This window comes from Misgurnus anguillicaudatus, chromosome 2, assembly GCF_027580225.2.
Source record: "Misgurnus anguillicaudatus chromosome 2, ASM2758022v2, whole genome shotgun sequence".
Classification (NCBI taxonomy): Eukaryota; Metazoa; Chordata; class Actinopteri; order Cypriniformes; family Cobitidae; genus Misgurnus; species Misgurnus anguillicaudatus.
The window spans coordinates 41,831,898-41,850,508 of NC_073338.2; the positions used below are offsets into that span (position 1 = coordinate 41,831,898).

An 18,611-nucleotide genomic window follows, 5' to 3' on the forward strand; every position below is an offset into this window, starting at 1 on the left:
CTTCGCAAAACTTTATTGTATCGACACGAAACTTGGTATATGTCATTACAGTCATGACCTGAGGGTGCCTGCAAGGTTTCGTCACAGCGCCACCTAGTGGTCACGAGATTCGAAAAATGCTTATTTTCGCTTATAACTACTTCAAACTTGAGTCTAAAATCATGAAGGTGGTCTTGTAAGATTCCTTGAGGCATGCCGAGTCAAACGATACCAAACGGTTTTCGGTCGGCCATTTTGGGTGTCGGCCATTTTGAATTTTCTCATTAAGTTCAGTATTTCACAAACAGAATGGCGTATCGCTACGAAATTTGGCATGGTTCATCAGTGACATGTTCTGAGCTCACCTATAAATCTTTAGGACAGCGCCACCTAGTGGTCAGGATATGTAAATAAATTGTTTAAAATCTTTATATCATTTGATTAAATTGCCACTATGACATAAGACTTCACTCTATTGATTCCTTGGTTCATGCTGAGTCCAACTGTACCAAATATATCTGAGTCAAACCTACTTCCTGTCGGCCATTTTGAATTATATTGAACACCTACTTTTTCGAACTCCTCCTGGAGCGCTCGTCTGATTGGCTTGATTTTTGGTATGCATCTTCTAGAGACACTCTAGACAAAAAGTTATCAAAAGCTTTTCGGTAGACCTATCCGTTGTCGTATAACGCATCAAAGAATGCGAGGGCGAGCACGCCAAAATGTGTTTGAGCCTGTATCTTCGCAAAACTTTTGCGTATTGATATGAGACTTGGTATATGTCATAACACTGATGACCTGAGGGTGCATGCACCATTTCGTCACACTGCCCCCTACTGGTCATGAGATATTAAACATTTCTAATTTTGCTTATAACTACTGCAAACTTGAATGTAAAATTATGAGACTGGTCTTGTTAGATTTCGTGAGGCATGCCGAGTCAAACGATACCAAATGGTTTTTGGTCGGCCATTTTGTGTGTCGGCCATTTTGAATTTTTTCTTTAAGTTCAAGTATTTCAGAAACGCAATTGCATATTGTTATGAAACTTGGTATGGTTCATCAGCAACATGTTCCGGGAGGACTTGTAAACTTTTCGGCGCCCCCTAGTGGTCAAGAGATTTGAAGCTATATCTCTGCATCTCTTTATCGTATTTACACCAAATTTGGTGGGTGTCATCACAATCAAGACCTGAGTCACAATTTATTGTTTGGTCAGTGCCCCCTAGTGGTCAAGCCATCTAAGGCTATATCTCTGTATCGCTTTATTGTATTTACACTAAATTTGGTATGTGTCATCACAGTCATGCCCTGAGGCACCATCTATTGTTTTGGCACAGTGCCCCCTAGTGGTCTCAAGATATGAAAAAATTGCTATTTTTTCATAAAACTAATGCAAACTTAGATCTTAAATCATGACAGTCATCACGTATTAATCATTTTTTGCCATGTTTGGCTTGACCCCGGTATCGCTGCTTGCAGCTATATTTATTAGGGGTCAAGCCCCGAAGGGGCGTAGAACCCTATTGTTATTGTTAGTTTTCTTATTATTAGGGGTCAAGCCACGAAGTGGCGTAGACACCTATTGTTATTGTTAGTTTTCTTATTATTATTATTATTCTGCTTCTTGTTCTTCCGCCATTGAAGTCAATGGCAGCCCATAGAACCGTACGTAGGAAAGTTATGAAATTTGGCACACATGTAGAGGACAGTCTCAAAAATTACTATAGCAACTTTGGTGTGTCTGACTCAAACCCTCTAGCGCCACCAACAGTCCAAAAACCCACTTATGTTCATGCTCATAACTTCTGACCCATCAGTCCTAGAAACTAAATTCTTGTTTCCTCTGAATCCTTGGCTCATGATGATTCAAATGCACACATAAATGTCATTTGTGTCATGCACATCTTTCCGCCATTTTGAATTTTCCGTAAAACCTACTTTTTCGAACTCCTCCTAGAGTGTTTGTCCGATTTGCATGTCCTTTGGTATCTAGGATCTAGAGACACCCCTGACAAAAAGTTATCAAAAGCTTTTTGATAGACCAATGCGTTCTCGTATACAGTGACAACATATATGGCGGCGAGCACGCCAAAACGGACGTGAGGCCGTATCTTCGCAATACTTTGGTGTATCGACACGAATCTTGGTATATGTCATTACAGTCATGACCTGAGGGTGCCTGCAACATTTCGTCACAGCGCCACCTAGTGGTCACGAGATTCAAAAAATGCCTATTTTTACTTATAACTACTTCAAACTTGAGTCTAAAATCATGAAGTTGGTCTTGTTAGATTCCTTGAGGCATGCCGAGTCAAACGATATCAAACGGTTTTCGGTCGGCCATTTTAGGTGTCGGCCATTTTGAATTTTCCCATTAAGTTCAGTATTTCACAAACAGAATGGCCTATCGCTACGAAATTTGGCATGGTTCATCAGAGACATGTTCTGAGCGCACATATAAATCTTTAGGACGGCGCCACCTAGTGGTCAGGATATGTAAAGAAATTGTTTAAAATCTTTATTTCATTTGATTAAATTGCTACACTGACATGAGACTTCACTCTATTGATTCCTTGGCTCGTGCTGAGTCCGACTGTACCAAATATGTCTGAGTCAAACCTACTTCCTGTCGGCCATTTTGAATTATATTGAACACCTACTTTTTCGAACTCCTCCTAGAGCGCTCGTTTGATTGGCTTGATTTTTGGTAGGCATCATCTAGAGACACTCCAGACAAAAAGTTATCAAAAGCTTTTTGGTAGACCTATCCGTTGTCGTATAACGCATCAAAGAATGCGAGGGCGAGCACGCCAAAATGTGTTTGAGCCTGTATCTTCGCAAAACTTTTGCGTATTAATATGAGACTTGGTATATGTCATAACAGTGATGACCTGAGGGTGCATGCACCATTTCGTCACACTGCACCCTACTGGTCACGAGATATAAAAAATGTCTATTTTTGCTTATAACTACTGCAAATTTGAATGTAAAATTATGAGACTGGTCTTGTTAGATTTCGTGAGGCATGGCGAGTCAAACGATACCAAATGGTTTTTGGTCGGCCATTTTGTGTGTCGGCCATTTTGAATTTTTCTTTAAGTTCAAGTATTTCAGAAACGCAATTGCGTATTGTTATGAAACTTGGTATGGTTCATCAGCAACATGTTCTGGGAGGACTTGTAAACTTTCCGGTGCCCCCTAGTGGTCAAGAGATTTGAAGCTATATCTCTGCATCTCTTTATCGTATTTACACCAAATTTGGTGGGTATCATCACAATCAAGACCTGAGTCACAATTTATTTTTTGGTCAGTGCCCCCTAGTGGTCAAGTCATTTAAGGCTATATCTCTGCATCTCTTTATTGTATTTACACCAAATTTGGTGGGTGTCATCACAATCAAGACCTGAGTCACAATTTATTTTTTGGTCAGTGCCCCCTAGTGGTCAAGTCATTTAAGGCTATATCTCCATATCGCTTTATTGTATTTACACTAAATTTGGTATGTGTCATCACAGTCATGACCTGAGGTACCATCTATTGTTTCGGCACAACGCCACCTAGTGGTCTCAAGATACGAAAAAATTGCTATTTTTTCATAAAACTAATGCAAACTTAGATCTTAAATCATGACAGTCATCACGTATGAATCATTTTTTACCATGTTTGGCTTGACCCCGGTATCGCTGCTTGCAGCTATATTTATTATTATTATTATTATTATTATTATTATGTTTCCTCTTCCGCCATTGAAGTCAATGGCAGCCCATAGAACCGTACGTAGGAAAGTTATGAAATTTGGCACACATGTAGAGGACAGTCTCAGAAGTTACTATAGCAACATTGGTGTGTCTGACTCAAACCCTCTAGCGCCACCAACAGTCCAAAAATCCACTTATGTTCATGCTCACAACTTCTGACCCGTGAGTCCTAGAAAATAAATTCCTGTTTCCTCTGAATCCTTGGCTCATGATGATTCAATTGCACATGTTGATTTCATTTGTGTCATGCACATCTTTCCGCCATTTTGAATTTTCCGTAAAACCGACTTTTACGAACTCCTCCTAGACCGTTTGTCCGATTTGCATGTCCTTTGGTATGTAGCATCTAGAGACACCCAAGACAAAAAGTTATCAAAAGCTTTTTGATAGACCAATGCGTTCTCATATAAATTGACAACATATATGGCGGCGAGCACGCCAAAACGGACGTGAGGCCGTATCTTCGTAAAACTTTTGTGTATCGACACGAAACTTGGTATATGTCATAACAGTCTTGACCTGAGGGTGCCTGCAACGTTTCGTCACAGCGCCACCTAGTGGTCACAAGATTCGAAAAATGCCTATTTTCGCTTATAACTACTTCAAACTTGAGTCTAAAATCATGAAGGAGGTCTTGTTAGATTCCTTGAAGCATGCCGAGTCAAACGATACCAAACCGTTTTCGGTCGGCCATTTTGGGTGTCGGCCATTTTGAATTTTCTCATTAAGTTCAGTATTTCACAAACCGAATGGCGTATCGCTACGAAATTTGACATGGTTCATCGGTGACATGTTCTGAGCGCACCTATAAATCTTTAGGACGGCGCCACCTAGTGGTCAGGATATGTAAATAAATTGTTTAAAATCTTTATATCATTTGATTAAATTGCCACTATGACATAAGACTTCACTCTATTGATTCATTGGCTCATGCTGAGTCCGACGGTATCAAATATGTCTGAGTCAAACCTACTTCCTGTCGGCCATTTTGAATTATATTGAACACCTACTTTTTCAAACTCCTCCTAGAGCGCTCGTGTGATTGGCTTGATTTTTGGTATGCATCATCTAGAGACCCTCTAGACAAAAAGTTATCAAAAGATTTTCAGTAGACCTATCCGTTGTCGTATAACGCATCAAAGAATGCGAGGGCGAGCACGCCAAAATGTGTTTGAGCCTGTATCTTCGCAAAACTTTTGCGTATTAATATGAGACTTGGTATATGTCATAACAGTAATGACCTGAGGGTGCATGCACCATTTCGTCACACTGCCATCTACTGGTCACGAGATATAAAAAATGTCTATTTTTGCTTATAACTACTGCAAATTTGAATGTAAAATTATGAGACTGGTCTTGTTAGATTTCGTGAGGCATGGCGAGTCAAACGATACCAAATGGTTTTTGGTCGGCCATTTTGTGTGTCGGCCATTTTGAATTTTTTCTTTAAGTTCAAGTATTTCAGAAACGCAATTGCGTATTGTTATGAAACTTGGTATGGTTCATCAGCAACATGTTCTGGGAGGACTTGTAAACTTTTCGGTGCCCCCTAGTGGTCAAGAGATTTGAAGCTATATCTCTGCATCTCTTTATCGTATTTACACCAAATTTGGTGGGTGTCATCACAATCAAGGCCTGAGTTACAATTTATTTTTTGGTCAGTGCCCCCTAGTGGTCAAGTTATTTAAGGCTATATCTCTGCATCTCTTTATTGTATTTACACTAAATTTGGTATGTGTCATCACAATCAAGACCTGAGTCACAATTTATTGTTTGGTTAGTGCCCCCTAGTGGTCAAGTCATTTAAGGCTATATCTCTGTATTGCTTTATCGTATTTACACTCAATTTGGTATGTGTCATCACAGTCATGACCTGAGGCACCATCTATTGTTTCGGCACCGCGCCACCTAGTGGTCTCAAGATACAAAAAATTTCTATTTTTTTCCTAAAACTAATGCAAACTTAGATCTTTAATCATGACAGTCATCACGTATGAATCATTTTTTGCCATGTTTGGCTTGACCCCGGTATCGCTGCTTGCAGCTATATTTATTATTAGGGGTCAAGCCCCGAAGGGGCGTAGAACCCTATTGTTATTGTTAGTTTTCTTATTATTATTATTATTATTCTTGTTCCGCGTTCTTCCACCCAAAAGTCAATGGCAGCCCATAGAACCGTACGTAGGAAAGTTATGAAATTTGGCACACATGTAGAGGACAGTCTCAGAAGTTACTATAGCAACATTGGTGTGTCTGACTCAAACCCTCTAGCGCCACCAACAGTCCAAAAATCCACTTATGTTCATGCTCATAACTTCTGACCCGTGAGTCCTAGAAACTAAATTATTGTTTCCTCTGAATCCTTTGCTCATGATGATTCAATTGCACACATTGATGTCATTTGTGTCATGCACATCTTTCCGCCATTTTAAATTTTCCGTAAAACCTACTTTTTCGAACTCCTCCTAGACCGTTCGTCCGATTTGCATGTCCTTTGGTATGTAGCATCTAGAGACACCCCAGACAAAAAGTTATCAAAAGCTTTTTGATAGACCAATGCGTTCTCGTATACAGTGACAACATATATGGCGGCGAGCACGCCAAAACGGACGTGAGGCCGTATCTTCGCAAAACTTTATTGTATCGATACGAAACTTGGTATATGTCATAACAGTCATGACCTGAGGGTGCCTGCAACGTTTCGTCACAGCGCCACCTAGTGGTCACGAGATTCGAAAAATGCCTATTTTCGCTTATAACTACTTCAAACTTGAGTCTAAAATCATGAAGGTGGTCTTGTTAGATTCCTTGAGGCATGCCGAGTCAAACGATAACAAACGGTTTTCGGTCGGCCATTTTGGGTGTCGGCCATTTTGAATTTTCTCATTAAGTTCAGTATTTCACAAACAGAATGGCGTATCGCTACGAAATTTGGCATGATTCATCAGTGACATGTTCTGAGCGCACCTATAAATCTTTAGGACGGCGCCACCTAGTGGTCAGGATATATAAATAAATTGTTTAAAATCTTTATAGCATTTGATTCATTTGCCACACTGAAATGAGACTTCACTCTATTGATTCCTTGGCTCGTGCTGAGTCCGACTGTACCAAATATGTCAGAGTCAAACCGACTTCCTGTCGGCCATTTTGAATTATATTGAACACCTACTTTTTCGAACTCCTCCTAGAGCGCTCGTGTGATTGGCTTGATTTTTGGTATGCATCATCTAGAGACACTCTAGACAAAAAGTTATCAAAAGATTTTCGGTAGACCTATCCGTTGTCGTATAACGCATCAAAGAATGCGAGGGCGAGCACGCCAAAATGTGTTTGAGCCTGTATCTTCGCAAAACTTTTGCGTATTAATATGAGACTTGGTAAATGTCATAACAGTGATGACCTGAGGGTGCATGCACCATTTTGTCACACTGCCCCCTACTGGTCACGAGATATAAAAAATGTCTTTTTTTGCTTATAACTACTGCAAATTTGAATGTAAAATTATGAGACTGGTCTTGTTAGATTTCGTGAGGCATGCCGAGTCAAACGATAACAAATGGTTTTTGGTCGGCCATTTTGTGTGTCGGCCATTTTGAATTTTTTCTTTAAATTCAAGTATTTCAGAAACGCAATTGCGTATAGTTATGAAACTTGGTACGGTTCATCAGCAACATGTTCTGGAAGAACTTGTAAACTTTTCGGCACCCCCTAGTGGTCAAGAGATTTGAAGCTATATCTCTGCATGTCTTTATCGTATTTACACCAAATTTGGTGGGTGTCATCACAATCAAGACCTGAGTCATAATTTATGGTTTGGTCAGTGCCCCCTAGTGGTCAAGTCATTTAAGGCTATATCTCCGTATCGCTTTATCGTATTTACACCAAATTTGGTGGGTGTCATCACAATCAAGACCTGAGTCATAATTTATGGTTTGGTCAGTGTCCCCTAGTGGTCAAGTCATTTAAGGCTATATCTCCATATCGCTTTATCGTATTTACACTAAATTTGGTATGTGTCATCACAGTCACAACCTGAGGCACCATCTATTGTTTCGGCACAGCGCCACCTAGTGGTCTCAAGATACAAAAAAATTGCTATTTTTTCATAAAAATATTGCAAACTTAGATGTGAAATCATGACAGTCATCACGTATGAATCATTTTTTGCCATGTTTGGCTTGACCCCGGTATCGCTGCTTGCAGCTATATTTATTATTATTGTTAGGGGTCAAGCCACGAAGTGGCGTAGACACCTATTGTATCTGTTAGTTTTCTTATTATTATTCTTCTTCCTTCTTCCTCCATTGAAGTCAATGGCAGCCCATAGAACCGTACGTAGGAAAGTTATGAAATTTGGCACACATGTAGAGGACGGTCTCAGAAGTTACTATAGCAACATTGGTGTGTCTGACTCAAACCCTCTAGCGCCACCAACAGTCCAAAAATCCACTTATGTTCATGCTCATAACTTCTGACCCGTGAGTCCTAGAAACTAAATTGTTGTTTCCTCCGAATCCTTGGCTCATGATGATTCAATTGCACACTTTGATGTCATTTGTGTCATGCATATCTTTCCGCCATTTTGAATTTTCCGTAAAACCTACTTTTTCGAACTCCTCCTAGACCGTTTGTCTGATTTGCATGTCCTTTGGTATGTAGCATCTAAAGACACCCCAGACAAAAAGTTATCAAAAGCTTTTTGATAGACCAATGCGTTCTCATATAAATTGACAACATATATGGCGGCGAGCACGCCAAAACGGACGTGAGGCTGTATCTTCGCAACACTTTAGTGTATTGACACGAAACTTGGTATATGTCATTACAGTCATGACCTGAGGGTGCCTGCAACGTTTTGTCACAGCGCCACCTAGTGGTCACCAGATTCAAAAAATGCCTATTTTCGCTTATAACTACTTTAAACTTGAGTCTAAAATCATGAAGGTGGTCTTGTTAGATTCCTTGAGGCATGCCGAGTCAAACGATACCCAACGGTTTTCGGTCGGCCATTTTGGGTGTCAGCCATTTTGAATTTTCTCATTAAGTTCAGTATTTCACAAAGAGAATGGCGTATCGCTACGAAATTTGCCATGGTTCATCAGTGACATGTTCTGAGCACACCTATATATCTTTAGGACGGCGCCACCTAGTGGTCAGGATATGTAAAGAAATTGTTTAAAATCTTTATATCATTTGATTAAATTGCCACACTGACATAAGACTTCACTTTGTTGATTCCTTGGCTCATGCTGAGTCCACCTGTACCAAATATGTCTGAGTCAAACCTACTTCCTGTCGGCCATTTTGAATTATATTGAACACCTACTTTTTCGAACTCCTCCTAGAGCGCTCGTGTGATTGGCTTGATTTTTGGTATGCATCATCTAGAGACACTCCAGACAAAAAGTTATCAAAAGATTTTCGGTAGACCTATCCGTTTTCGTATAACGCATCAAAGAATGCGAGGGCGAGCACGCCAAAATGTGTTTGAGCCTGTATCTTCGCAAAACTTTTGTGTATTAATATGAGACTTGGTATATGTCATAACAGTGATGACCTGAGGGTGCATGCAACATTTCGTCACACTGCCCCCTACTGGTCACGAGATATAAAAAATGTCTATTTTTCTTTATAACTACTGCAAACTTGAATGTAAAATTATGAGACTGGTCTTGTTAGATTTCTTGAGGCATACCGAGTCAAACGATACCAAATGGTTTTTGGTCGGCCATTTTGTGTGTCGGCCATTTTGAATTTTTTCTTTAAGTTCAAGTATTTCAGAAACGCAATTGCGTATTGTTATGAAACTTGGTATGGTTCATCAGCAACATGTTCTGGGAGGACTTGTAAACGTTTTGGCGCCCCCTAGTGGTCAAGAGATTTGAAGCTATATCTCTGCATCTCTTTATCGTATTTACAACAAATTTGGTGGGTGTCATCACAATCAAGGCCTGAGTTACAATTTATTGTTTGGTCAGTGCCCCCTAGTGGTCAAGTCATTTAAGGCTATATCTCCGTATCGGTTTATCGTATTTACACTAAATTTGGTATGTGTCATCACACTCATGACCTGAGGCACCATCTATTGTTTCGGCACAGCGCCACCTAGTGGTCTCAAGATACAAAAAAATTGATATTTTTTCCTAAAACTAATGCAAACTTAGATCTTAAATCATGACAGTCATCACGTATGAATCATTTTTTTCCATGTTTGGCTTGACCCCGGTATCGCTGCTTGCAGCTATATTTAGGGGTCAAGCCCCGAAGGGGCGTAGAACCCTATTGTTATTGTTAGTTTTCTTATTATTATTATTATTATTAGGGGTCAAGCCACGAAGTGGCGTAGACACCTATTGTTATTGTTAGTTTTCTTATTAGGGGTCAAGCCCCGAAGGGGCGTAGAACCCTATTGTTATTGTTAGTTTTCTTATTATTATTTTTCTTCCTCGTTCTTCCGCCGAAAGTCAATGGCAGCCCATAGAACCGTACGTAGGAAAGTTATGAAATTTGGCACACATGTAGAGGACAGTCTCAGAAGTTACTATAGCAACATTGGTGTGTCTGACTCAAACCCTCTAGCGCCACCAACAGTCCAAAAATCCACTTATGTTCATGCTCATAACTTCTGACCCATGAGTCCTAGAAACTAAATTCTTGTTTCCTCTGAATCCTTGGCTCATGATGATTAAAATGCACACATTGATGTCATGTGTGTCATGCACATCTGTCCGCCATTTTGAATTTTTCGTAAAACCTACTTTTTCGAACTCCTCCTAGACCGTTTGTCCGATTTGCATGTCCTTTGGTATGTAGCATCTAGAGACACCCAAGACAAAAAGTTATCAAAAGCTTTTTAATAGATCAATGCGTTCTCATATAAATTGACAACATATATGGCGGCGAGCACGCCAAAACGGACGTGAGGCCGTATCTTCGCAAAACTTTCTTGTATCAACATGAAACTTGGTATATGTCATAACAGTCATGACCTGAGGGTGCCTGCAACGTTTCGTCACAGCGCCACCTAGTGGTCACGAGATTCGAAAAATGCCTATTTTCGCTTATAACTACTTCAAACTTGAGTCTAAAATCATGAAGGTGGTCTTGTTAGATTCCTTGAGGCATGCCGAGTCAAACGATACCAAACGGTTTTCGGTCGGCCATTTTGGGTGTCGGCCATTTTGAATTTTCTCATTAAGTTCAGTATTTCACAAACAGAATGGCGTATCGCTACGAAATTTGGCATGGTTCATCAGTGACATGTTCTGAGCGCACCTATAAATCTTTAGGACGGCGCCACCTAGTGGTCAGGATATGTAAATAAATTGTTTAAAATCTTTGTATCATTTGATTAAATTGCCACTATGACATAAGACTTCACTCTATTGATTCCTTGGCTCATGCTGAGTCCGACTGTACCAAATATGTCTGAGTCAAACCTACTTCCTGTCGGCCATTTTGAATTATATTGAACACCTACTTTTTCGAACTCCTCCTAGAGCGCTCGTGTGATTGGCTTGATTTTTGGTATGCATCATCTAGAGACACTCTAGACAAAAAGTTATCAAAAGCTTTTCCGTAGACCTATCCTTTGTCGTATAACGCATCAAAGAATGCGAGGGCGAGCACGCCAAAATGTGTTTGAGCCTGTATCTTCGCAAAACTTTTGCGTATTAATATGAGACTTGGTATATGTCATAACAGTGATGACCTGAGGGTGCATGCACCATTTCGTCACACTGCCCCCTACTGGTCACGAGATATAAAAAAATTCTATTTTGCTTATAACTACTGCAAACCTGAATGTAAAATTATGAGACTGGTCTTGTTAGATTTCGTGAGGCATGCCGAGTCAAACGATACCAAATGGTTTTTGGTCGGCCATTTTGTGTGTCGGCCATTTTGAATTTTTTCTTTAAGTTCAAGTATTTCAGAAACGCAATTGCGTATTGTTATGAAACTTGGTATGGTTCATCAGCAACATGTTCTGGGAGGACTTGTAAACTTTTCGGCGCCCCCTAGTGGTCAAGAGATTTGAAGCTATATCTCTGCATCTCTTTATCGTATTTACACCAAATTTGGTGGGTGTCATCACAATCAAGACCTGAGTCACAATTTATTGTTTGGTCAGTGCCCCCTAGTGGTCAAGTCATTTAAGGCTATATCTCCGTATCGCTTTATCGTATTTACACTAAATTTGGTATGTGTCATCACAGTCATGACTTGAGGCACTATCTATTGTTTCGGCACAGTGCCACATAGTGGTCTCAAGATACGGAAAAAATGCTATTTTTTTCCTACAACTAATGCAAACTTAGATCTTAAATCATGACAGTCGTCACGTATGAATCATTTTTTGCCATGTTTGGCTTGACCCCGGTATCGCTGCTTGCAGCTATATTTATTCTTGTTCCTCGTTCTTCCACCCAAAAGTCAATGGCAGCCCATAGAACCGTACGTAGGAAAGTTATGAAATTTGGCACACATGTAGAAGACAGTCTCAGAAGTTACTATAGCAACTTTGGTGTGTCTGACTCAAACCCTCTAGCGCCACCAACAGTCCAAACATCCACTTATGTTCATGCTCATAACTTCTGACCCGTGAGTCCTAGAAACTAAATTCTTGTTTCCTCTGAATCCTTAGCTCATGATGATTCAAATGCACACATTGATGTAATTTGTGTCATGCACATCTTTCCGCCATTTTGAATTTTCCGTAAAACCTACTTTTTCGAACTCCTCCTAGAGTGTTTGTCCGATTTGCATGTCCTTTGGTATCTAGCATCTATAGACACCCCTGACAAAAAGTTATCAAAAGCTTTTTGATAAACCAATGTGTTCTCGTATACCGTGACAACATATACGGCGGCGAGCACGCCAAAACGGACGTGAGGCCGTATCTTCGCAACACTTTGGTGTATCGACACGAAACTTGGTATATGTCATTACAGTCATGACCTGAGGGTGCCTGCAACGTTTCGTCACAGCGCCACCTAGTGGTCACGAGATTCGAAAAATGCCTACTTTCGCTTATAACTACTTCAAACTTGAGTCTAAAATCATGAAGGTGGTCTTGTTAGATTCCTTGAGGCATGCCGAGTCAAACGATACCAAACGGTTTTCGGTCGGCCATTTTGGGTGTCGGCCATTTTGAATTTTCTCATTAAGTTCAGTATTTCAAAAACAGAATGGCGTATCGCTACGAAATTTGGCATGGTTCATCAGTGACATGTTCTGAGCGCACCTATAAATCTTTAGGACGGCGCCACCTAGTGGTCAGGATATGTAAATAAATTGTTTAAATCTTTATTTCATTTGATTAAATTGCCACTATGACATAAGACTTCACTCTATTGATTCCTTGGCTCATGCTGAGTCCGACTGTACCAAGTATGTCTGAGTCAAACCTACTTCCTGTCGGCCATTTTGAATTATATTGAAGACCTACTTTTTCGAACTCCTCCTAGAGCGCTTGTTTGATTGGCTTGAATTTTGGTAGGCATCATCTAGAGACACTCTAGACAAAAAGTTATCAAAAGCTTTTCGGTAGACCTATCCGTTGTCGTATAACGCATCAAAGAATGCGAGGCGAGCACGCCAAAATGTGTTTGAGCCTGTATCTTCGCAAAACTTTTGCGTATTAATATGAGACTTGGTATATGTCATAACAGTGATGACCTGAGGGTGCATGCACCATTTCGTCACACTGCCCCCTACTGGTCACGAGATATAAAATATGTCGGTTTTTGCTTATAACTACTGCAAACTTGAATGTAAAATTATGAGACTAGTCTTTTAAGATTTCGTGAGGCATGCCGAGTCAAACGATACCAAATGGTTTTTGGTCGGCCATTTTGTGTGTCGGCCATTTTGAATTTTTTCTTTAAATTGAAGTATTTCAGAAACACAATTGCGTATTGTTATGAAACTTGGTATGGTTCATCAGCAACATGTTCTGGGAGGACTTGTAAACTTTTCGGCGCCCCCTAGTGGTCAAGAGATTTGAAGCTATATCTCTTCATCTCTTTATCATATTAACACCAAATTTGGTGGGTGTCATCACAATCAAGACCTGAGTCACAATTTATTGTTTGGTCAGTGCCCCCTAGTGGTCAAGTCATTTAAGGCTATATCTCCGTATCGCTTTATTGTATTTACACTAAATTTGGTATGTGTCATCACAGTCATGACCTGAGTCACAATTAATTTTTTGGTCAGTGCCACCTAGTGGTCAAGTCATTTAAGGCTATATCTCCGTATCGCTTTATTGTATTTACACTAAATTTGGTATGTGTCATCACAGTCATGACCTGAGTCACCATCTATTCTTTCGGCACAGTGCCACCTAGTGGTCTCAAGATACGAAAAAATTGCTTTTTTTCATAAAACTAATGCAAACTTAGATGTTAAATCATGGCAGTCATCACGTATGAATCATTTTTTGCCATGTTTGGCTTGACCCCGGTATCGCTGCTTGCAGCTATATTCTTATTATTATTTTTCTTCCTCGTTCTTCCGCCGAAATTCAATGGCAGCCCATAGAACCGTACATAGGAAAGTTATGAAATTTGGCACACATGTAGAGGACAGTCTCAGAAGTTACTATAGCAACATTGGTGTGTCTGACTCAAACCCTCTAGCGCCACCAACAGTCCAAAAATCCACTAATGTTCATGCTCACAACTTCTGACCCGTGAGACCTAGAAACTAAATTCTTGTTTCCTCTGAATCCTTGGCTCATGATGATTCAATTGCACACATTGATGTCATTTGTCTCATGCACATCTTTCCGCCATTTTGAATTTTTCGTAAAACCTACTTTTTCGAACTCCTCCTAGACCGTTTGTCCGATTTGCATGTCCTTTGGTATGTAGCATCTAGAGACACCCCAGACAAAAAGTTATCAAAAGCTTTTTGATAGACCAATGCGTTCTCATATAAATTGACAACATATATGGCGGCGAGCACGCCAAAACGGACGTGAGGCCGTATCTTCGCAAAACTTTTGTGTATCGACACGAAACTTGGTATATGTCATAACAGTCATGACCTGAGGGTGCCTGCAACGTTTCGTCACAGCGCCACCTAGTGGTCACGAGATTCGAAAAATGCCTATTTTCGCTTATAACTACTTCAAACTTGAGTCTAAAATCATGAAGGAGGTCTTGTTAGATTCCTTGAGGCATGCCGAGTCAAACGATACCAAACCGTTTTCGGTCGGCCATTTTGGGTGTCGGCCATTTTGAATTTTCTCATTAAGTTCAGTATTTCACAAACCGAATGGCGTATTGCTACGACATTTGGCATGGTTCATCGGTGACATGTTCTGAACGCACCTATAAATCTTTAGGACAGCGCCACCTAGTGGTCAGGATATGTAAATAAATTGTTTAAAATATTTATATAATTTAATTAAATTGCCACACTGACATAAGAATTCACTCTACTGATTCCTTGGCTCGTGCTGAGTCCGACTGTACCAAATATGTCTGAGTCAAACCTACTTCCTGTCGGCCATTTTGAATTATATTGAACACCTACTTTTTCTAACTCCTCCTAGAGCGCTCGTGTGATTGGCTTAATTTTTGGTATGCATCATCTAGAGACACTCTAGACAAAAAGTTATCAAAAGCTTTTCGGTAGACCTATCCGTTGTCGTATAACGCATCAAAGAATGCGAGGGCGAGCACGCCAAAATGTGTTTGAGCCTGTATCTTCGCAAAACTTTTGCGTATTGATATGAGACTTGGTATATGTCATAACAGTGATGACCTGAGGGTGCATGCACCATTTCGTCACACTGCCCCCTACTGGTCACGAGATATAAAACATGTCTATTTTTGCTTATAACTACTGCAAACTTGAATGTAAAATTATGAGACTGGTCTTGTTAGATTTGGTGAGGCATGCCGAGTCAAACGATAACAAATGGTTTTTGGTCGGCCATTTTGTGTGTCGGCCATTTTGAATTTTTTCTTTAAGTTCAAGTATTTCAGAAACGCAATTGCGTATTGTTATGAAACTTGGTATGGTTCATCAGCAACATGTTCTGGGAGGACTTGTAAACTTTTTGGCGCCCCCTAGTGGTCAAGAGATTTGAAGCTATATCTCTGCATCTCTTTATCGTATTTACACCAAATTTGGTGGGTGTCATCACAATCAAGACCTGAGTCACCATTTATTGTTTGGTCAGTGCCCCCTAGTGGTCAAGTCATTAAAGGCTATATCTCCGTATCGCATTATCGTATTTACATTAAATTTGGTATGTGTCATCACAGTCATGACCTGAGGCACCATCTATTGTTTCGGCACAGCGCCACCTAGTGGTCTCAATATACGAAAAAATTGCTTTTTTTTCATAAAACTAATGCAAACTTAGATCTTAAATCATGACAGTCATCACGTATGAATAATTTTTTGCCATGTTTGGCTTGACCCCGGTATCGCTGCTTGCAGCTATATTTAACTGTAGTTTTTATCACGCTGATGCAAATTCAAGTGTTTGTTTTTAAAATAAGTTTGTTTTAGTTAGTTATTTAATGCTATATAAACGGTGGTGTTACGTCATGATTGACAGATGTGATCTGGGCATTCTGCGAGAGCGAGGGTGGGGCCTTGATTTTGCGGGTTTACTTCCTGCTCACTACTGCACAGGACTGGTCGCGAAAATCGCTACTGCGCAGACTCAAGACCCAAGATGTCAGCGTCGTATCGGGACACTGGCGGCTTCACTTTTCACCAATGGAAGAGAGCGAATGGGCATCGTCCATTTTTTTTACAGTCTATGGTTTAGGGCCAGTGTAGAAACATGGTGGCGACTGTAAGGGGACCCGCGGTGTATGTAGATAAAAACTGCTCATTCTAAGATAATAAAAAACAATACAGTTAATTTTGTAAGGTTTTTTAAACCACTGATAATGTAGGTATGTATATTATATATTTCTGTCAAGAAATTCTTCTAAAAGTTACACATTCCACCTTTAACTTGGACCAGTAAACTACTACCAGTAAACTTTCATCCAACTCACGTTTACAGAGGCTACAGTATACAATGTAGAGAATAACAGTTAAAGGAGCGGTGAATCAAATACTCAATTTTAACTTGATAATTTGTTATATAAGAGGTCATCATACTTAAATGAACATCCTGCAAGTTTCAGAACTGAAAACGTCTGTGCTGCTGAAATATAACAGTTTTTGGCACCAAGCCAGTATAACGACCAACTGTGGAATTCGAAAAAAATATGACGTCAAAGTAGAATTGAAGCACCTCCTCATAGCTAAATACAAGGAACCACTTTTGTAGCCCCTCCCACAGCTTCGCGTGACACACGTGTGTCTCAACAATAAGTAAACATGTCTTTAAAGATTGCCAAATGTAACCAAAATGACTTTTAAATACATTTTTTCTGAGAGACTTTTATTTTGACGCGGTGATATGAAGTATACATGGAAACACATTTTCGGTTGTGGAAGAACAGTCTATGGGAAGAACACAGACGCTGGATAACGGAGGCTCAACATTAGGAATGCGTGGATAAAGTTTGCTTTTGAAGAAGTTCCAGCTCGCATTTGTTTACTTTGTGTACACGGATTCATTTGTAAAGAAGTCGATGCTGGATTTGCAGAGAGACTGTGATTAAAAACACCACTAATATTGGATCTGACAAAAATGACACAGCAGTATACACAGTAAGTTTATTTAAGTTACTGCGTTTCACTATTGCTTTGTTAGAAGAGATTGCTTGATATGTCTATTGTAACATCCGTGTCTGAACACGTATGTTTGACTGTTTTAATGTACTAAAAACATTAAACGATTAATAAAGGTACAACACTTAACAACACGACTTTAATTTAACGGTTGAAATATAAAAAGTTATTGATAAGGATTTATCAGCCGCAGTTTAGATTCTGATGCCCGCTTACTGTGTTGTATACGGTATTTTAGGCGAGTTGCGTTTGAAAGGTCAAACACCCAACAAAGCTTTTTTATCATATAACTGTGGTATGTAACGTTACGTGTATGTCAGAGCAACCTCACAAGCACAATAGAAATATGCAAAGTTATTGATAAGGATTTATCAGCCGCAGTTTAGATTCTGATGCGCGCTTACTGTGTTGTATATGGTAATTTAGTCACGTCGAGTTTAAATTTTTGTTTCTACTTTACTATACGTATTGTCATTTATGTGTATCATCTTTAGCACCCAGAATCTTTTGTGGCTCAAAAATATATATGTGTTCGGCTGCTATTTTTACACATTAATTTTTTAAAACATTTGCCCGGGGAATGAAGCTGTCCAATCATTGCAGTGGGCGTTTACGTCCAGGTCTTCAGTGCGGCCGCCCCTTCAAACGAACCATTTCTCCAGACAGCCACTAATTCATGTTACAAAATAGCCTATTACTTATTGCTTTTGATGTTTTTGAATGTAAAAACCACGCGAACATCATAAGTAGACATCAGACAACAGTATAAAACAATAAAATAGACAAATTTACCGCCATTTAAAAATAACAAATTAACCGAATGTCGTCTACTGTATTTACATATCCAGAGTATCAGATTCACAACAAAAACAGCTTTTATTGGCCAAGAGTGTGTCTGACTGACATGTAATGCAACCAATCACATTTCAGCTTTGGTTCAAGGGAGACTATTAAGGACAACAGGTGCTCCCTACTCCCAGGATATCCGTTGAAGTGGACGTCACTGATATTCATTTGTAATGCACATGTGTCGTCAAGAAAAGCAACAACAGGGTCATGCAGATTATAATATAACATAAATAAATATTATAAAATAATTCACTTTCAAAACACACATAATATTCATCTACAAAGCACACATTATGCCTTTAT

General features: G+C 39.7%; 1 protein-coding gene across 2 annotated transcripts in view; it reads left to right on the forward strand.

Annotated features, from left to right (window-relative positions):
• Positions 1-18,611, forward strand: part of basp1 (brain abundant, membrane attached signal protein 1) — a 47,382-nt gene that overhangs the window by 14,708 nt on the left and 14,063 nt on the right. The gene's annotated exons all lie outside the window — the stretch shown is intronic.